This window comes from Carcharhinus amblyrhynchos, unplaced genomic scaffold (assembly GCF_965287045.1).
Source record: "Carcharhinus amblyrhynchos unplaced genomic scaffold, sCarAmb.v2.hapA scaffold_42, whole genome shotgun sequence".
NCBI lineage: Eukaryota > Metazoa > Chordata > Chondrichthyes > Carcharhiniformes > Carcharhinidae > Carcharhinus > Carcharhinus amblyrhynchos.
Window position 1 is genome coordinate 1,620,882 of NW_027649783.1, and position 20,899 is coordinate 1,641,780.

General features: G+C 44.7%; 6 non-coding genes across 6 annotated transcripts; 4 read left to right on the forward strand and 2 right to left on the reverse strand.

Annotated features, from left to right (window-relative positions):
* The first annotated feature begins 567 nt into the window (after positions 1–567).
* Positions 568–641, forward strand: trnai-aau (transfer RNA isoleucine (anticodon AAU)). The gene has a single exon. It is a non-coding gene; the product is annotated as a tRNA-Ile (tRNA).
* Positions 642–8,554: 7,913 nt separating this feature from the next.
* trnaw-cca (transfer RNA tryptophan (anticodon CCA)) lies at positions 8,555–8,626 on the forward strand. Its single transcript has one exon. It is a non-coding gene; the product is annotated as a tRNA-Trp (tRNA).
* Positions 8,627–12,057: 3,431 nt separating this feature from the next.
* trnap-ugg (transfer RNA proline (anticodon UGG)) lies at positions 12,058–12,142 on the forward strand. Its single transcript is given in 2 exon segments — positions 12,058–12,093; positions 12,107–12,142. It is a non-coding gene; the product is annotated as a tRNA-Pro (tRNA).
* Positions 12,143–12,703: 561 nt separating this feature from the next.
* trnar-ucg (transfer RNA arginine (anticodon UCG)) lies at positions 12,704–12,795 on the reverse strand. Its single transcript is given in 2 exon segments — positions 12,704–12,739; positions 12,759–12,795. It is a non-coding gene; the product is annotated as a tRNA-Arg (tRNA).
* Positions 12,796–15,399: 2,604 nt separating this feature from the next.
* trnam-cau (transfer RNA methionine (anticodon CAU)) lies at positions 15,400–15,471 on the forward strand. The gene has a single exon. It is a non-coding gene; the product is annotated as a tRNA-Met (tRNA).
* A 3,355-nt stretch (positions 15,472–18,826) lies between these two features.
* On the reverse strand, positions 18,827–18,908 carry trnas-aga (transfer RNA serine (anticodon AGA)). The gene has a single exon. It is a non-coding gene; the product is annotated as a tRNA-Ser (tRNA).
* Between the last annotated feature and the right edge of the window lie 1,991 nt (positions 18,909–20,899).

A 20,899-nucleotide genomic window follows, 5' to 3' on the forward strand; every position in this document is an offset into this window, starting at 1 on the left:
CTTCCAGTCACCAGAACACAGCAATTAAGAACAGACATTGCACATGGCACGTTGACTCTGTTCTACCATTCAATTCGATCATGAGACATTTATTTATTTATCTTCATTGCCAGACAGAGAAAACACAGTCACAATATGAAAAAAAAACAAGAACAGCAACAACAACATCAGGCAACACACATATAGAAATCACATTATGTTTCTGACAAGTGTTTTTCTTTAAGCCTACAGTGCAGTACGAGGCCCACCGAGGTCTGTCGAGTCTGCACCGACCACAATCCTACCCACGCCCTACCCCCATATCCCTACATTTTTTACCCGCTAATCCCTCTAGCCTTCGCATCTCAGGACACTGAGGGGCAATTTTAGCACAGCCAATCAACCTAACCCACACGTCTTTGGTCTGTGGGAGGAAACTGGAGCATCCGAAGGAAACACACGCAGACACGTGGAGAATGTGCAAACTTCTCTAATTGAAGCCAGGTCCCTGGAGCTGTGCAGCAGCAGTGCTGACCATTATGCTACTGTGCCGCCCCGATAACCATCCGTGGAGGTCGGTTTGAATGTGGCTGGTTAGCTCAGTTGGTTAGAGCGTGGTGCTAATAACGCCAAGGTCGCAGGTTCGATCCCCGTACGGGCCAGTTTACCTTTTCCCTCAAACGGAACGGTATTGGGCGGCACGGCAGTCGATGCTGAAATTGCCTCTGAATGTCCTGAGATGTTTTGATTCGGGGCAAATACGTAGGGATATGGGGGTAGGGCTTGGGTGGAATTGTGGTCAGTGCGGACTCGATGGGCCAAATGGCCTTTTATGCACTGTAGGTTTTCTATGATTCTATGAAGTGTTCTGAAAGTCACTACATTTTCAGCATTCACAACAAATTCAAATGTTTGAAATCTCAACAATTCTATGCGGGGAAAACAAACTGTGAGTTTCAAGACATGAACCAAATTTCTGCAGTTTATACTGACATCCACCCAAAATACATTATCTATGAATACATCATTTTCCAAGCTTGGGTTGTAAGGCCCTGTATCAGAGAATAGGATAGTGTAGAAGAGGCCCTTTGGCCCATCGAATCTACAGTGATGTATGAAATGCCCTGGGCTGCCCAACTAATTCCACTCGCCAACACTCGGCCCATTGAGCAGAAAGCAGGCTCAGTGCCACAGACTGAAAGGAGGTTTTAGTTCACATGGGCAGCATGGTCGGCGGAGGCTTAGAGGGCTGAAGGGCTGCTCCTGTGCTGTAATTTTCTCTCTTCTCTGATATTTAAAGAGTACACATTGATTTACACAGCCAGAGACTGACAATTAGAGGATGAATCCCACAGGCAGTTGCAGAGACTGATCGGTAAAAGTAAACCCAGTCCCTCATATAGTGACCGAGAAGGACAGTTACAACATTAATCCCAAAATGGCAGAGCATCGCAGGGAGGGAATGAACCCCGCAGTCACTCTCAGCTCCCACTAACTGGCAAATACACATTGAGTCCCCAACAGTACCACGGACAGAGTGACTACATCAGTCACATAGAACACCAGGCAATTACTATTCAATACAATGTGATCAGAAGTGATAGAGAAGGAAAAAGGGAAGTGTGGTGAGAAAGAGATAGAGGAACAAATCTGTCTGCACATCATGGATGACAGATACAGTATTAATTCCATTCTCTCACAGACAGACGCGGAGTTGCCGACGTTGGACTGGGGTGGGCACATTAAGTAGCAGCAGGACACCAGGTTAAAGTCCAACAGATTTATTTGGTAAGATGAGCTTTTGGAGTGTCGCTCCTTAACCTGATGAGGAAGATGAAAACATAATGAAACAATAGACTAAAAGTGGCCACGAAAAATACACTGGCCAGCAGGATTAAGGAAAATCCCAGGGCTGATTTTACATACATAACGAGCAAGAGGGTAACCAGGGAGAGGGTCGGCCCACTCAAGGACAACGAAGAGAATCTATGCATGGAGCTAGAGTAAATGGGTGAAGTATTAAATGAGAACTTTGCGTCAGTGTTGACTGAAAATGTCGTGTATGATGATGAGTCTGGGGAAGGATGTGCAGGTGGTTTGAGTCATGTTGAAATCAAAACGGAGAAGGTATTGGTGCCCTTGAGAAATATTAAGGTCGGTAAGATAGTTCTGATGGGAGAGACCCCAAATACTGAGAGAGACAAGGGAGGAAATTGTTGGAGCCTGAGAGAAATCATTGCATTCTGACTGGCTACAGTGGAGGTCCCAGATGATTGGAGAACCGCCTATATTATTCCTCTGTTGAAGAAGGATAACACCAAAAATCCAGGTAATTACAGGCCGGTGAGCCTTCCATCAATGGTCGGGGAATTATTGGAGAGAATTCGTCGAGACAGGGTATTTCCCACTTGGAAATGAGTGGACATATTAGTGAGAAACAACATGGTTTTGTAAAGGGGAGCTCTTGTCTCACGAACATGATCGAGTGTTTCAAGGAAGTGACGAAGATGGTTGATGAGAATAGGACAGTGAATGGTGTCTGCATGGACTCTCTTCATAGCTCAAATTCTCCATCCCAGGCAACGATCTGGTCCCTGGTAAATGGACACTGCGCCCTCTCCAGTGGAATCATATCCTTACTGTAGTGATTTGACCGGAAGTGCACACTGTCCTCCAGCGGTGGCTTCACCAAAATTTTTTTCCAACTGGAAATGAACCTTCCTGCTCTTACAATCATGCATTAATATTCCATTCCTCACGCTGCATGAATCTTCACAACTCACAGACTCAAAGGGATTTCCAATATTGAAAACAACATTGGAGGTTTCCTTTGTATTTTCAGGGATCTGGAAATCAGTGGATCATCCAAAATTAGAACTGAAAAATATGAAATCACAGCATCTATTGGCATTGTGCTAATATCAGGGTAATATTCGACGTGTTGACTACGTGGCGTCGCCACGTCAAAGGTGAGCCAAAATGCTGATGAATTGAACGAACGTCGATCTCAGGTCACGAAAAGTGTCGGTACAAATGTAAAGATTTGCATTTTTGGAAGTTTCATTTCTTGACAGTCTTTGTTTCTGTTTTCAAAGTTAGAGAACAACATAAAAGAGCGATAATCTCCCCGTCGGGGAATTGAACCCCGGACTCCCGCGTGACAGGCGGGGACACTAACCACTATACTAACGAGTATTTTCACTTCTGCCCGCCGAAACGCATTATACACTGGTTACTTACACTTCCGGAACGACAACTTAGTTCTGATGAGATCAGTTATTTTCCCCAATACGGAGAACCATTTAATGCCGCAAACAGCGGCTTTAACTAACTCATTAAAACTTTTGGATTAGCAGGAAAGAGAATGAGATGGATGCATGAAGGAAAAAACACAAATCAGGTGGAGACAGAAAGGTGCGTTTGCCGTTCATATCAAACCGCATGTTCTATTTAATTTTGGAGGAAAGTCGGTGTCTTGAAGACTGAACATTCTGGACAATCTCAGCTGGTCTCTCTCCACAGATGGTGTCAGACACACATCTGGTAGAAAGTATCCGCCTTCAGGATTTGATTGACATACATAGTTTTTTAATCTGAAGTCAGATGTTCCCCGACTCCGACACAGATGATTTTTCAAAATGTTATTCTCACGGGATGTTGCTGTCGCGGACTCGGCCAGCATTCCTTATCTAGTATTAATTTGGTGGTAAGTTCTTTCTTGAGCCACTGCAGTCCGTATGGTATATGTACACACACTGTGCTGTTAGGGAGGGTGTTCCAGGATTGTGAGACAGCCACAGAAACGGCAATATATTTCCAAGTCAGGATGGTGTGTGTCTCTCGGAGTGGAACTTGCAGGTGGTCCTTGTTTCTCTGCATCTGCTGCCCTTGTGCTTCCAGCTGAAAGATTTCGCGGGATTGGATGGTGCCTCGATACGGAAAAATCACCGTCAGGATTGGGGTTTCAGAGAAATGTGATGCCTGAAAACAGCGTCTTAAACTTTCCGGCCATTCTGATCCACTCACTCAACGAACACCCGCCCTGCGCAAATCGATTTGAATTCCATCTTCATCCTCATTATATTTAAAACGTGTCTCTACCCATTTTTCAACCACAGCCAGAGTCCTGGACCTGAGTCCCATCCTACAACCCCAGAGCTGGACAAATACAGACAGAATTCCAAACTCAGAGACAGTTCTGACAACGGCCGAGTTTCCCTACCCTTGTGTTCTTGATAAAAGGCAGAAAGCAAGTGTGTGCAGAGCAGAGTGGCGCAGCAGAAGCGTGCTGGGCCCATAACCCCGAAGATAATGGATTAAAGCCACCCTTTGCTATGATATTCGCATTCACATCCAAGTGGGGCACTTGGCTGCTGCCCCAGGGGTTATCCTGGTTTCGTTGGCAGTAAATTTGCACCCTCTTGTTGATTTGTGTCACCTTGGGCGACAGGTTTCTCTCAGTTGGTCGGGCATCTTATTCAGCACGGGTTTCATTCCCGTCTTAGGACGGAGATGAGGAGACATTTCTTCACCCAAAGAGCCTGTGGAATTCATTCGCACAGGAAGTAGTTGATGCCAAAACATTGAATGTATTCAAGAAGCGGTTAGATTTAGCACTTGTGACGAATGGGGTCAAAGGATATGGGGAGAAAGCAGGATTAGACTGCTGAGTGGACGATCAGCCATGATCGTGATGAATAGCAGAGGAGGATCGAAGGGCCAAATGGCCTCCTCCCGCTCCTATCTTCTATGTTTCTATGTAATATCGAGGTTATTTATGAAGGCCGCATTCTCAGCCTTGCTCCTGGCCTGAGGTGTGAATCCTCCGTTAAATCACCGTCAGTCAGTTCTCCTCTTTGATGACACGGAAATTTATCTGGGATTGTGGGCTTGGCTTTTATTTTATAAGCAATGGACACATCACATCCCTGACACATTGCTCCGATATAAAACTGTGTAAAGAAATAAAAGCTTGGCCTGTAAACCGGGAGTATTCCTAAAATATCATTTAATTAATGGTTTTGAAATTGATCATTTCGGGAATATTATCCAGAAATAAAATCAACTGCACCAGACGCTTGACGTGATTTGAACAGGAAACTTTCATAATATGGGAGTAAGTCCCGCTATCGTCGCGCCACAAGCACATGCCGTGTCGCTGCTATACAGACCTGATTTTCCTCATTAAACTGTATCATTTCAGTTCATTCTTTTTGGGGCTGTTTCTGGAGGTGTTACTGAGTCAGGAATGTAGGAACTGGACCGTAGTTTTTTTTTGTAGGTAACAGCAGCTAGAGTTTTCCCATGAAGTGTTCTGGTGTCTGGGAGTCAGCGGAGAGAACTGGATTGGATTGAGGATTGGCTGACTGACAGGGAGCAGAGGGTCGGGATAAATGGGGGAAAAATGGATCCTTCTTAGGCTGGCGAACTGTAACAAGCGGGGTGCCACAGGGGCCAGTCCTCGGATCTCAACTCTTTCCAATCTATATCAATGATCTGCAAGCAGGGTCAGAGTGTAACACGACAACATTTGTGAATAATACACAATTTGTGGGAAAGCAGGCGGTGAAGAGGATGTAAAAATATTCCAGATGGATCTAGATATACTCAGAGAATTGGATAGCTTTCGGCAGATGGAGTTCAATGTGGATAAATGCGAAAGGCAAATTATTATCCTTCTGGAAAGCAGTTTCAAAATCTGTCTGGGCAGAGGGATCTGGCTGTCTCTGTCCAGAATCACAGAAAGTCAGTATGCGGGTAAAATGTATAATTTAAAAGGCAATTTGAATGTAAGCATATACTGCAAAAGAACTGGAGTAAGAAAGTAGAGAAATATTGTTTCAATTGTGTGGATGAAGTCACAACTGGAATATTGTGTCCAGTTTTGGTCCCCTTATTTGTAGAAAGATGAGGTGGTATTACATCCAGCACTTTTTCCCTTCCTTCTCTATGTGCGGTATGCTTTGTCTGCAAGAAACCATACCTTTCACTGTATACTATTTCATGTGACAAAAATAAATCAAATCAAATCAAATCCGGCTGTCAGAATGAGATTACCGACGCGACTGGCGAGTTACAACCACAGGTCGACTTGGGGAGTGGTGAAAACTGATATCACTGCTTCTGATCTTCACCAGAACAGACAGTGAAATGGAACATTGTTCGGGAACGTTCCTGATCTTACAATGTTGTTACGAAAAGATGGTTCATAATCTGTGGGAGATATTGAAAAAATATTTTCATTTCGTGAGCTTTGGCGGTTGGCTCGTTGGTCTAGGGGTATGATTCTCGCTTAGGGTCGCGGCATTAAAATGAGAGAGATCCCGGACGAGCCCAGGGTTTATTTTTATTTTTTTCCAAAGTAGATTCAGAAAATGATTAAAATCAGGAGCAGATTCGAGTTCCCGAGAAATCATTGCAGAGAATATATTACTGCAGAACATGGTCCATTTACCAGTAACCAGATCGTTGTCTGGGATGGAGAATTTGAGCTGTGAAGAGAGACTGGATTGGATCAGACTGTTTTATTCAGAGCAGTGAAGGCTGAGAGGAGACCTGATTGAGGTATATAAGGAATGGACAGGGTGGACCGGAAGCTGCTGCTGCCTTATAGCACGGGCATTCGACCTCTGACCTTCGGGTAAGCGTTCTCCAAGGCGGCCTTCACGACACACGACAGCGCAGAGTCGCTGAGCAGAGACTGATAGCCAAGTTCCGCGCACATGTGGAAGGGTCTCAACCGGGATCTTGGGTTCATGTCGCCCTATCTGTAACCCCCCGTGACTTGTCTGGGTTTGCAAACCCTTAATTACTGTACTGTCTGGAGACAATACACATCTCTTTAACCTATGCATAATGCTCTTTCCACTCACATTTTTTGGCATCTTTAAGACTTGAATTGCAGGTTAGGTGTAAACGTTCGCATTCTAATCAGTAATCTGTAAACTGTCTGTGCTGTTATATGCTCTGTCTGAGGCCAGAACTCTCCATTCACCTGACGAAGGGGCAAACCCCAAAAGCTCATCAATGATCTGGATGATAATGTGGTAAATTGGTTCAGTAAATTTGCTGACGATATAAAGATTGGAGGAGTAGTGGACAGTGAGGAAGGTTTTCAAAGCTTACAGAGGGATTTGAGTCAGCTAGAAAAATGGGCAGAAGAATGGCAGATGGAGTTTAATGCAGACAAGTGTGAGGTGTTGCACTTTGGAAGGACAAACCAAGCTGGAACATACAAAGTTAATGGTAGGACACTGAAGAGTGCAGTAGAACAGAAGGATCTGGGAATACAGATACAGAATTCCCTAAAAGTGGCGTCACAGGTAGATAGGGTCGTAAAGAGTGCTTTTGAAAATTGGCCTTTATAAATCAAAGTATTGAGTATAAGAGTTGGAATGTTATGGTGAGGCTGTATAAGACATTGGTGAGGCCGAATTTAGAGTACTGCATGCAGTTTTGGTCACCTAATTACAAGAAGGATATTAATAAGGTTGAAAGATTGCAGAGAAGGTTTACAAGGATGTTGCCGGGATTTGAGAAACTGAGTTACAGAGAAAGGTTGAATAGGTTAGGACTTTATTCCCTGGATCTTAGAAGAATGGGGGGAGATTTGATAGAGGCGTGCAAAATTATGATGGGTATAGATAGAGTGAATGCAAATAGACTTTTTCAACGGAGGCGAGGGGAGGAAAAAAAAGTAGAGGACATGGGTTAAGGGTGAAGGGGAAAGGTTAAAGGGAATATTGGGGTGGGCGGGGAGGGCTTCTTCACACAGAGAGCGGTGGGAGTGTGGAATGAGCTGCCGGATGAAGTGGTAAATGCGGGTTCATTTTTAACATTGAAGAAAAGCTTGGACAGGTACATGGATGAGAGGGGTGCGGAAGGATATGGTTCAGGTGCAGGTAAGTGGGACTAGGTAGAAAAATGGTTCGGCACAGCCAGGGAAGGCCAAAAGGCCTGTTTCTGTGCTGTAATGTTCTATGGGAATGGGGAATAAGTGCTGCAGCTGCGGCGCAAAGAATGACATGTTGGACTTTCCATCGTTATCTGGTGAGATATTCAAAGATTGTGGTCAGGAACTCATTGGAGTCGGCTTTTTAGAGAAGGAACTGGTGGATCAATGCTTTCAGAGAAGTGAAGCTGCCGCCCCGAAAGTCAAACAATCCCCACAGTGCAGAAGAAGGGCATTCGGCCCATCGAGTCTACACCAACAGCAATCCGACCCAGGCCGCATCCCCACACACTGAGTTTACCCCCAATAAAGGGGCAGTGAAGACGTATTTCCGACGAGGATGGGATGCAAACCCAAATGTGTAGAACGCAATGAAGTAGCAATCCATCGCCTTCACCACTGGGCCACCTCGTCATACAAAAATGCCCTTTCTAATCACCTCTTGAACAAAGAACACATTTCTCCTGTAGGATAATGTTGTGTTTCTACTTTCTCGTTAATTTTGCTTCGTTGTTACCCTTCCAATCTATTTAAATCCCGAGAAAATAAAGAGGGAGACAATTCCCTGTTTGGTTTTTGAATTCACCAAACACAACACAGATGTAAAAGGCCCGTAAAGTCTGTGAGCTTGTGGCGCAACGGTAGCGCGTCTGACTCCAGATCAGAAGGTTGTGTGTTCAAATCACGTCAGATTCAAGGAACAATTATTCATCCGTCCTCGGATTTTGGATCTGGATAAAGTTTATTGTTCCTGAAATGACGAATTTCAAAACGATGAGAGATACAGTACTTTATGTATTTGCTCAATCTGCGCCTGTACCTCGGGCAATAAAAAGACAATATAATGAAAGAAATGTATCTCAGCTGTAAAGCACTTTGAAACTTCCAGCCGTTTGGGAAAAAAAAACACATTTCGAGACAAGATAAAAGCAAAATACTGCCAATGCTGGAATCTGAAACAACAAATGAAAATGCTGGAAAAACTCAGCAGGCCTGACATCATCTGTGGAGAGGGACCAGCTGAGATTGTCCAGAATGTTCAGACTTCAAGACACCCCGTCTTTCCTCCAAAATTAAAAAGAACATGCGGTTTGATATGAACGGCAAACGCACCTTTCTGTCTCCACCTGATTTGTGTTTTTTTACTTCATGCATCCATCTCATTCTCTTTCCTGCTAATCCAAAAATCTTAATTAATTCGTTGAAGCCGCTGTTTGCTGCATTAAATGGTTCTCCGTATTGGGGAAAATAACTGATCTTGTCAGAACTGAGTTGTCGTTCCGGAAGTGTAAATGGCAAGTGTACAATGCGTTTCGCCAATAACAGGGTCAGTTCCTCGTTAGTATAGTGGTTAGTATCCCCGCCTGTCACGCGGGAGAGACTGGGGTTCAATTCCCCGACGGGGAGTTCACCGCAATTTTATTATGTAAAATTGTATTTGTGTTGTTCTCTAATTTTGAAAACGGCAAAAATAAAAGACTGTCAAGAATTGAAACTTTCGAAAATGGAAATCTTTACATTTGTACCGACACTTTTCGTGACCCGAGATCAACGTTCGTTCAATTCATCAGCATTTTGGCTCACCTTTGACGTGGCGACGCCACGTCGTCAACACGTTGAATATTACCCTGACATTAGCACAATGTCAATAAATGCTGTGATTTCATATTTTTCAGTTCTATTTTTGGATGATCCACTGATTCCAAATCCCTGAAAATACAAAGGAAACCTCCAATGTTTTCCAATATTGGAAATCCCTTTGAGTCTGTGAGTTGTGAAGATTCATGCAGCGTGAGGAATGGAATATTAATGCATGATTGTAAGAGCAGGAAGGTTCACTTCGAGCTGGACAACATTTTGGTGAGGCCACCGCTGGAGGACAGTGTGCAGTTCCGGTCAAATCACTACAGTAAGGATTTGATTGCACTGGGGAGGGTGCAGTGTCCATTTACCAGGGACCAGATCGTAGACTGGGATGGAGAATTTGAGCTATGAAGAGAGATTGGATTGGATCAGATTATTTTACTTAGAGCAGTGAAAGCTGAGAGGAGACCTGATTGAGGTGTATAAGAAACGGACAGGGTGGATAGGAAGCTGCTGCTGACTCACAGCACCAGGGACCCGGGTTTGATTCCCGGTTTGACTCAGTGTCTGTGTGGAGTCTCCATGTTTCCCCGTGTTTGCGTAGATTTTCTCTGGGTGAGCAAAGATCAAAGAAAATTACAGCACAGAAACAGGCCCTTCGGCCTTCCAAGCCTGCATCGATCATGCTACCCGACTTATCTAAACCCTCCTTCCATTCCGCGACCAGATCCCTCTATTTCCATCTTATTCATGAATTTGTCAATACACCGCTAAGAAGTCACTACCGTATCCATTTCCACTACATCCGTGGCAAAGAGTTCCAGGCACCCACCACTCCTTCCCTCATACATCTCCTTTAAACCTTGTCCCTCACACCTTAAACCTTTGCCTCCGAGAGACTGATTCTTTCACCCAGGGGGAAAAAAAAGCTTCTGACTGTCCACTCTGTCCATGCCTCTCGTAATCTTGTGGACTTCTCGCAAGTCGCCCCTCAAACTCTTTCGTTCTCGTGAGGACAAACCAAGTTTCTCGAAACTCTCCTCATAGCTAATGCCATCCTTAGCAGGCAACATCCTAGTAAATCTTTTCTGCACCCTCTCCAAAGCCTCCACATTCTTCTGGTAGTTTGGCGGTCGGAACTGAACACTAAATTCCAAGTGCAGCCTCAGTAAGGTTCTATAAAGCAGCAACATGACTTGCCAATTTTTAAACTCAATGTCTCAGCCGATGAATACAAGAATGCTATGTGCCTCCTTGACTACCTTCTCCACCAGCATTGCCAATTTCAAAGACCTGTGGACCTGTCCACTCAGATCCCTTTGGCTATCAATACTCTTATGGGTTCTGCCATTTACTGTATATTCCCTATCTGTATTAGACCTTCCAAAATGAATTAACCCACATTTGTCCGGATTAAATTCCATCGGCCATCTCTCTGCCCAAGTCTCCAACTGATCTATATTCTGCTGTATCCTCTGATGGCCCTCATTACTACCCACAAATCCTCCATCGTTTGTGTTGTCTGCAAACTTACTAATCAAATCAGTTACATTTTCCGCCAAATAATTTATATGTTACAAACAGCAAAGGTCCCAGCACTGATCCCTGAGGAACCACTTGCCACAGCCCTCTATTCAGAAACAAATCCTTCCAGTGTGATCCTCTGCCTTCTTTGACTGGGTAAGAAGTCTCACAACACCAGGTAAGAGTCCAATCAATTTATTTGATCGTAAACTCACATGCTTCCGGGGTTTGCCCCTTTGTCGGGTGATGACGCAAGGATATTTTGGCCTTGGAGGGAGTGCAGAGGAGGTTTACTAGGCTGATGCCGGAGTTGAGGGGGTTGAGCTATGAGGAGAGGCTGAATAAACTAGGCTTGTACTCGTTAGAGTTTAGAAGAATGAGGAGAGATCTCATTGAGACATATAAGATGATGAATGGGATGGATAGGATAGAGGTGGAGAGGCTCTTCCCGCTCAGAAAGGACAGTAAGACTAAAGGCCACAGCCTCAAGATAAAGTGGGGCGGTTTAGAACGGAGTTGAAGAGGAACTTCTTCACTCAAAGGGTGGTGAATCTCTGGAATTCTCTGCCCGTTGAAGTGGTGGAGGCTGCCTCGCTAGATATATTTAAGACGCGGGTGGATAGGTTTTTGATAGGCAAGGGGATTAAGGGTTATGTGGAGAGGGCGGGAATGTGGAACTGAGACACGACAGGTCAGCCATGATCTTATTGAATGGCGGGGCAGGCTCAAGGGGCTAGGTGGCCTACTCCTGCTCCGATTTCGTATGTTCTTATGTTCTTATGAATGGGCAAACCCAGAAAGCTTGTGGGTTTACGATCAAATAAACCGATTGGACATTAACCTGGTGTTTTGAGACTTCTTACTGTGTTTACCCCAAACCAACGCCGGCATCTCTACATCATGACTTCATCAAAACAGACAGTGAAATGGAACATTGTTCAATAAATCTCTCAGTGGTCAAAAAAAATTGCCTAACTTTGGGACACTTTGAAAAGTTCAGGGGATAGATTGCCGTGGGTGGCTCGTTGGTCTAGTGGTATGATTCTCGCTTTGGGCACAGTATTAGAATGCGAGAGGTCCCGGGTTCAAATCCCGGACGAGCCCTGAATCTTTTTTTTTTCTCAAGATAATTCTTTGCAATGAAGGTGGCGACAACGAGTGAAAGACGAAGCAGTGTTTACCTCCCGGGAACTCATTGCAGAGAAAATATCTCTGCAGAACTCGGAAAGCAACCATACAGTCTGACAGGACTGGGAATCCCAGTCAGATTTTAATTTTTCCATGTTTTCCTTTAATTCCGGTGTCCCCAAAGATTAGTGCGGGCCTCTGGATTACCAGCCCAGTGACATCACCTTTCATCCCTGTAATCAGAAACACTTCACTCAGCTCGTTATTAAACCTCTTCCTCCACAGAATTTTATTAAACTATTTGCTACAAAGCCTGTTGCTCCATTCGGGGGCATCAATAATTTATTAAGATCACGCAAAAAAGATAGATTTCTTCGGAGGAGGCTAAAATAATGAGGTGAGAAAATGTAATGGCCAAAACAACAAGGAAATACATTCTGAGAAAGCGCCCCGCAATGTTTGCAAGAAAATGCAGAGCTTTCAGCTGAAGAAGGAAATCTCAGTTTGCCGGAAGTTTTACCAGATTTCTGCGTAAAACGACCGCGACAGGACTCGAACCTGTAATCTTCTGATACCATCATCACCAGGATTACCGAAGTCAGACGCCTTATCCATTAGGCCACGCGGTCAACATATGCAAGTCATCCCCAAATGTTAGCGCCATGTGAATGACTGCCGTGATCATATTTATTTTCAGTTTTGTTTTTAGTTACTTCTCTGATTCCCAGATGCCAAAAAAATTAAGTGGAATCCCCAGAGTTTGTCAACAGCAGAAATCTAACGTCCACTTCTAACATTCTTTTGGTGCCTGTCTGTGTGGAGATTGCACGCTCTCCCCGTGTCTGCGTGGGTTTCCTTCGGATGCTCCGGTTTCCTCCCATCTCCAACGACGAGCAAATTTGGTGGATTGGTCAGGCTAAATTGACCCTTACTGTTAGGCGGATTAGCAGAGTAATTACGTAGAGTGACAGGGAGGGATTCACTGTCGGACAGTCGGTGCAGAATATCTGGGCCGAATGGCCTCCTTCCGCACTGTCGGGATGCTAAGCCTCTTGCACTTCCTGTCTTCAATCTTCAATGCCTGTCCCCGAATCCTTCTGCTAGCAGCTAATGCAGCAACTTCCCCCTGTGTACCTTAGTTCAATATGTTCTACTCTTTTACACCTCTCTTCCAGCGCCACTCAATCCCTTTTGCTGCACAGAGAGAAACTCCGAGTTATCCAGCCACACCTTGGAGCTAAAATCACTCACCGCTGGATCCAAAACAGTAAATCTCCTTTTCCCCTTCATAAGGACTCTCACACACTTTGTAAAGTCTGGTTACCGGGTCTGGGGGCAATCCTAAAACAGCTACAGTTAATCAGAGCTTCATAAAGATTGAGCAGAACTTCCCAGTTTTTATACTCAGTATCTCCAGTTATGAAGCCAAACATCCAATCCGCCTTCCTGACAACTCTCTTAAAATCGTCTCTCTCCTTCAAAGATCTCTCTGACCCTCAGGTCCCCCTGAGCCTGCACACTGCTCAGAACTGGACCAGTCAGTTTCTATTGCCTTTCCCCATCTCTTCTGTCAAAATGCAGCACTGTTCCTGAGTGTGGGATTATTAATTTGTCTCTGCTACAAAATCAGTGAGAGTTGAGACTGCAGCTTCTGTTTCTCCACTGTTAGGCTGACAGCACCGTGGTTGTTCCCTCACCTCAGGGACAGCAGCAGTTTAAGAAAGCAGCAAACCACCACATACTTAAGGCCGGTTAGGGATTGGCAATGAACGTTGGCCTAGTCAGTGGTACCCACCTCTCGAAATGAATAAAACAAATAAAAACTCGCAACTCCAACCGGAGACGGAGAGACACAGAACAAATCTCACTCACATGCATGTGTTGGACACAATATGAATCACCCAATCACATTCCCGAACAGAGGGTAAAAGACAGTCGAAATTGGGCGATCGTTATCCACTTACAGTCTAACCAGAGTTTTATACAAGAACAGAGAAGATCTTAACACAACAGACAACATTTTAACCCAACATGGAATATTATGAGATCAGATAATTAACATTAGCAAAACGGAAAACATCTTCACGGAGAATATTTTGACACAACAGAGCAGTGCAGAGGAGGTTCACTAGGCTGAGACCTGAGATGAGGAGGTTAGCCTATGAAGAGAGACTGGATAGACTGGGTCTGTACTCGTTGGAGTTTAGAAGGATGACGGGGGGATCTTATAGAGACATATAAGATAATGAAGGTGATAGATAGGATAGAGATAGACAGATTCTTCCCGCTCAGAAAGGATAGCAAGACTAGAGGGCCCAGCCTCAAGATAAGGGGTGGGGGGCAGTTTAGATCAGATTTGAGGAGGAACTTCTTCACTCAAAGGGTGGTGAATCTCTGGAATTCACTGCCCATTGAAGTGGCGGAGGCTACCTCGCTAAGTATATTTAAGTGACGGGTAGATAGGTTTTTGATAGACAAGGGAATGAAGGGTTATGGGGAGAAAGCGGGAAAGTGGAACTGATCCACTTCAGATCAGCCATGATCTTATTGAATGGCGGGGCAGGCTCGAAGGGCGAGATGGGCTACTCCTGCTCCTATTTCTTATGTTCTTATGTAACAGGGAACACGTTTACAGAACAGGACATATATTAAGAGAGTATTTTAAAAAATATTGACACAAGATGGATCATATTTAGCGAGGCTGCCTCGCTAAATATTTTAAGAAGCGGGTTGATGGGTTCTTGATAAGAGAGGGGATTAAGGGTTATGGGGAGAGGGCGGGAAGGTGGAACTGAGCCACAACAGATCAGCCATGATCTTATTGAATGGCGGGGCAGGCTCGAAGGGCTAGATGGCCTACTCCTGCTCCTATTTCTTATGTTCTTATGTTCTTATGTTCTAATATTTACACAGCCGGGAAGGCATTTTAGACAACAACAGAAAACATTTCTCAACAACAGAGAGCACAGTTACGCAGCAGGAAATATATTTACAAACACGTATTTGCAACAGAAAATTCCTTTTAAAATAGTGATCGACTCTCCAATTCCGTATCTTGCCGGTTTCCCAACACTTTGTCTGTCGTTCCATATGTCCAAGCAGTCTCTCATGCTGCTGTTGTATTCTCGGTGTGATGCAGTGATGCCTCCTCACACTGGTGTTCCTGTTAAACGATAGAGGAGTGAACATCTGTCTGACTACATTGATGGGCAGCAGAGTGGAATTTTTGCCGCAGCAGAGTGGCGCAGTGGAAGCGTGCTGGGCCCATAACCCAGAGGTCGATGGATCGAAACCATCCTCTGCTATTCCTGCTCATAGTGATGAATAAACAACTTAACGGTAACTGTGAAGCAGTTGTGACTTTTACCTGGAGAACACCAACTGTTATTTGGCTTCCCTTTTCCCCGAAAAACCTCGATCTGGAGTAAATGGCTTTTTCTGCAACCAGAGCCTTCCACAAGAAGAGGGAACATCTTAACACAACATGCAACAATTTACAGACAAAAAAAGTCCTCAGGGAGAATCTTTTTTACACAACAGGGAACACGTTTGCAAGGGAAGGCGATATGTGAACAGAGAAGAAGAAAAAATATTTACACAGCCGGAAACACGACAACAGGGCAGCATATTTCACAACAGCAGAAAGAAAAAAAAACACTCACCAACATTTGAGACAGTTACCTGGGTAAGAGTGGCCTGGAGAGATATTGGCAAAACACGGATAATTGGGAATAACTCCGAGGTAAAAAGACAATGGGCAGCATGAACACTTTGGGCCGAAGGGCCTGTTTCCATGCTGTAACCCTCTATATCATAGAGCACAGCAGGAAATATATTTACAAACAGTGAAACACTTTACACAACAACAGTGAACATCTTTGAGCAATAGTTCAAAGCAGGACAGCTGTACAGCAGGAAATATGCTTACAAGAATATATTTGCAACAGGAAACTAATTTAACATGTGAGTGATCAATTCCGGGTCCTGCAGGTTTCTCGGAACCTTTGTCTGTCGTCACTCATTTACAAACAGTCTCTTTTGCTGCTTTTGTGCGTGTCTTTTCCGTCCATTGCATTCTTGGTGTTCTGCAGTGGAATTGTGTGGCCAGACTGAAGCTCCCTCACACTCGTGCTGGAGTTAAACAACAATGTGGAAGTGAATATCTGAATGGCTACATTGATAGGCAGCAGGGGGAGCTGGATTTACCAGAGCAAAGTGACGCAGCGGAAGTGTGTTGGACTGATCATTCAGAGGTTGATGCATCGAAACCATTCTGTGCTATTTTCTGTTAACGATGATAACAAAGCTACTTGACAACAATTCTGCAATATTTCCGTGGAATATGCAAGCATTTGCATTGGCTCCGCTTTTCTGTTTTCACCCTCAAACTGCAGTCAATCACATTGATCTGCACACAAGCTGTAGATACTGTGAACATGCACCAGGATATATTAGTGACCGACGTCATGGTGTGCAGGGCGCAATTTCAGAATTTGTGGATGATGTGAAAGTTGGGAGCATTGTGAACTCTGAGGAGGATAGTGTAAAACTGCAAAAAGGACAGAGACAAGTTGACGGAATGAGTGGACAAGTTACAGCTGAAATTCAAAGCTGAGAATTGTGAAGTGATTCATTCTGGTAGGAAGATTATAGAGAGACAATGAAAGGTAAAAGGGCCGGGTTCAATTCTGGCCTTCAGTGACTGTGTGTATTTTCCACATTTTCTCTGTGCCCACTTGGCTTCCCTCCGGGTGCTTTGGTTGCCTCCACACTCCATTGATAGGGGAAATGGACTTACCATGCTAAATTTCCCCGAATGTCTCCCAGTATGTTTAGATTAGGAGGATTAACAGGGTAAATATGTGAGGTTGAGTGGATAGGTCAGAGAGTCAGTGCACACGCAATGGGCCGAATGGCCACATTCTGCACTGTAGGGATTCAATGATAGAGGTTTTCATATTCCAGTCAAGAGTTCATCAAGAACCAGGGGAAAATATTCAAGATAATTATCAAAACTGCAGCGATTCAGTGCCTAATGTACATATCTTTGGAAACTAAAGCAACATTTAACATGGCCAATCCACCTCACCTGCACATCTTTCAACCAGGGAGCAAACCAGAGAACCCAGAGGAAACCCACGGGGGAGAATGTGCAAAATCAGCAAAGGTCAGAACCAAAGTCAGGTCTCGGGGCTGTGAGGCGGGGGAGTGGGATTAGATAGAATGTTGTTTCAATAACACCAAATGGGTTGTTACTGCGTTGTAAAGATTCTGTGGTTTGTGAATCTATAATATAATCCTACTGAATGGAGCAGCAGGCTTGAGGGACCATGTGATCCACTTCTGATCCGATTTATTGCGCTGCTGTGTCCAGGAAGCTGCTAATTGATTTCTCGTCATTAAATCAGAATTTACTCCAAATGTATAAATGCATCAACCCTGTGCTCAGTGACAAACACTGACTCGTGGTTAAGCAATGTCTCAGTTTTAATATTCTTATCCGTGTTTCCAAATCCCTCCATGTCCTCAGCTCTTCCTGCCTTTCGTCATCTCCAGCCCAACAATCCTCTGAGATATCTGAACTCCACTGATTCTGCCCTCGTGATAAGAAGTCTCACAACACCAGGTTAAAGTCCAACAGATATATTTGTTAGCAAAACCAGTAGCTTTCAGAGCGCTGCTCCTTTATCGCCTTACCTGATGTTTTTTTCTGAGAACTGATACTGCAGCTTCTGTTTCTCCAAGAGAATCTCTCTGGATAAAGCCGGAATTTACAAGGATTTCTGTCACTGAGGCATTGTCTGGCGGTGTGTGTCTCACTGCCCCAACTCACTCTATCCCTCCATCCCCTCTCATCAACTCTATATGAAGGTGGGATCTTGTTGTTTAGTGACTGAGTGCAGACAATCTGTATCTACATCTGATCAAATAGAATTCAGCTTGTGAACAATATCATCATTTCAACCAGCCCTGGGTTAACCCAGGCACAGCTCTGATTGGCTGCAGCCCCCTGAATCTGGGGAACAGACACTGTGAGCATCGCCGGCCTCAGAGGCTTTCACAGTTACTGAGCTGGGAAACTCCAACTCATCCCCGAGAATCCACAGCACAGAGCGAGAGGAGAGGAAAACCTGTCCTGGGAGCTGTCAATCTGAGACACAGTTTGACCTGTCAATGTGCAGATGTGAAGCTGCTCCTTCCATTCCCAATCTGCTATAACCAGGAGTTCCTAACGCCCAATAATGACCAGCTTGCAGCAATGTGTTTGAATGAACACGATGTCATATCATCCAAGCAGCATTTTGAAATGATCATTCAGTGTATTCTGATGAAATGTATTTCTTATGTTCTGTGTGTCATTCCATAAGAATCTTCCTCTGAAATGAGACCTTTTTTTGTCCTTGCGCTCCTGATGCTATTGTTTTTCAATCTGCTCACATTCTGATTTCCCTCATGGAACCAGAGAAAGGGAACAGCACTGAATCATTCGGCTTATCTTGTCCATGCCAGCCCGAGGGCACCCAGGTGTCCTCTTCAAGCTCACCTTCCTGCACTCGGCCCGGAGCCATGGAACTAAAAGCATGATGGTGATCCACATACTTGGCACCAGAAAAAGGTCCAGCTCTGGGGCTGCCGAAAGCAAACGCTTTCGGTGTTAATCGCTGCGAGCAGGACTCGAACCTGCGCGGGGAAACCCTATTGGATTTCTGACCTAACACCTTAACCACTCGGCCATCGCAGCACCGCCGTTCACCACCCCCTCATACAATCACCTCAGTAGCGTTCACACTAACTTCATCAGGCACCGTTATTGTCCAAAGCTCAGTGTGTGAGCTGAAATTTGTTCCTCTACTTTTGTATCTTTGTCTCTGACGGAGAAGTCATTTACTAGGTCAAAGACATGTTTTTGTATCTCAGTAATTTTTCATGAGAAACGAATTAGTTCCGAATAAAAAAAAAGAAAAACCTCAATTGTATTTCATTATACTATTGTTTCTGACTGAGAATTCATTGATTAGTTTTCAGGCCCTTTTTTTCATTTAAACAAATTTTCCACTGACAACAATTTCAAACTCGATTTTCCATTAGACACAGATGGATCATGAAAATATTTATGTGAATGTTCTTTAAGCTGGCCCCCTCCCCTTCCCTTCCCCCCCTCCACGCCCCTCCCCTCCCCTCCCCCCAACCACCCACGACCCCTTCCCTCCCCCCTCCCCCTCCCCCCTCCCCCCTCCCCTCCCCTCCCCTCGTCAGTTCTCAGCCAGACACTGACTGGTTACAAGTTTATTTTATTTTTTACAGAAAATAAACCCCTGGCCCTTGATCTGCTTTTCTCCTGTTCTCAGGCACATTCACTCTCAACAAGGGCGCAATAACTGATTTGAAGAGTCAGAGTCAGACTGCAGTCACCTCGTTTCTCTCTCCATCCCTTTATCTCAGAGTCACCTTACACCATATCCTGCAGCCTGATTTGGCCAAGTTGAGCGAATGGGTCAATGATTGGCAGATGCAGTACATTTTGAATAAATGTGAAGTGGTCCAATTTGTTCGCAAACACGGGGAGACAGATTATGTTCTGTTTGGTCATAAATTAGGAGAACAGAATGTGCAACCAGAACAGAGTGTCCTCATGCACCAGTCACTGAAGAGAAACATGCCGCTGGAGCAGGCAGTAAAAAATGCAAATGGCATGGTGGCCTTCATAGAGAGAGGCTTCGAGTACAGGAGCAGGGATGTCTTGATGCAATTATACAGGGTCTTGGTGAGGCCACAGCTGCAGTTTTGTCTTCTTATCTGAGGAAGGATGTTCTTTGGACTGTGGGTGAAAACCCATGCAAACACTGGGAGAACATGCAAACTCCACACAGGCAGTGACCCAAGCCCCGAATCGAATCCAGGTCTCTGGAGCTGTGAAGCAGCAATGCTAACTATTGTGTTACCGTGCCGAGTCAAACTTATCCAACTGTGTTTGGTGTCTCTGAGATCTCCGAGTCTCTCGTGTAAAGTAAAACGATTTTCCAATCACAAAGTTCCCACTAATCCCCCCGCTGAGTCCCAAAGTTAGATTTCAAGGCACTGTTTCATTAAAAACAAGATTTGAGTTGGAAGTTAGAGAACATGTCAGCTACCCCGTGTCTGCATATCTTACCTCCAATCCTCACTTTATGTCACTGAATCCGCTACTCGTAATTAATGCAAGATAAAATATAGAAATGAAGCATATCTTCGCTGATTTGATGTATTAAAGTGCGCGGTAAAGTGGTACAGTAATTCGCACTGCTGCCCATGTTTGATTCGGGCCTTGGGTGAGTGCATGGAGTTTGCACGTCCTCCTCGTGTCTGCGTGGGTTTCCTCTGGGTTCTCCAGTTTCCTCCCTCACTCAAAAGACTGGCTAGGTGCATTGGCCATGCTAAATTGGTCCTTAGGTTCCCAGGATGTGGAGGTTCGGGGGATTAGCCATGGTAAAATTGCGCGAAATATGTTCTTTCAGAGAATCGGTTCAGACTCCTTGGGCTGACTGGTTTCCTTCTGCAATGCAGGGATTCTCGGCATACACAGTGTCTCCATTTATGAAACCAAGAATCCCATCCGTTTTCCTAACGACTCTTTCAAAATTTCCCCTCACCTTCAAATATCTCTCTGAACCTCAGTTCCCTCTGAGCCTGCACAACTGTTTAGAACTGGACCATTCTGTTTCTATTGCCTCTCCCCATCTTTGCTGTCAAAAT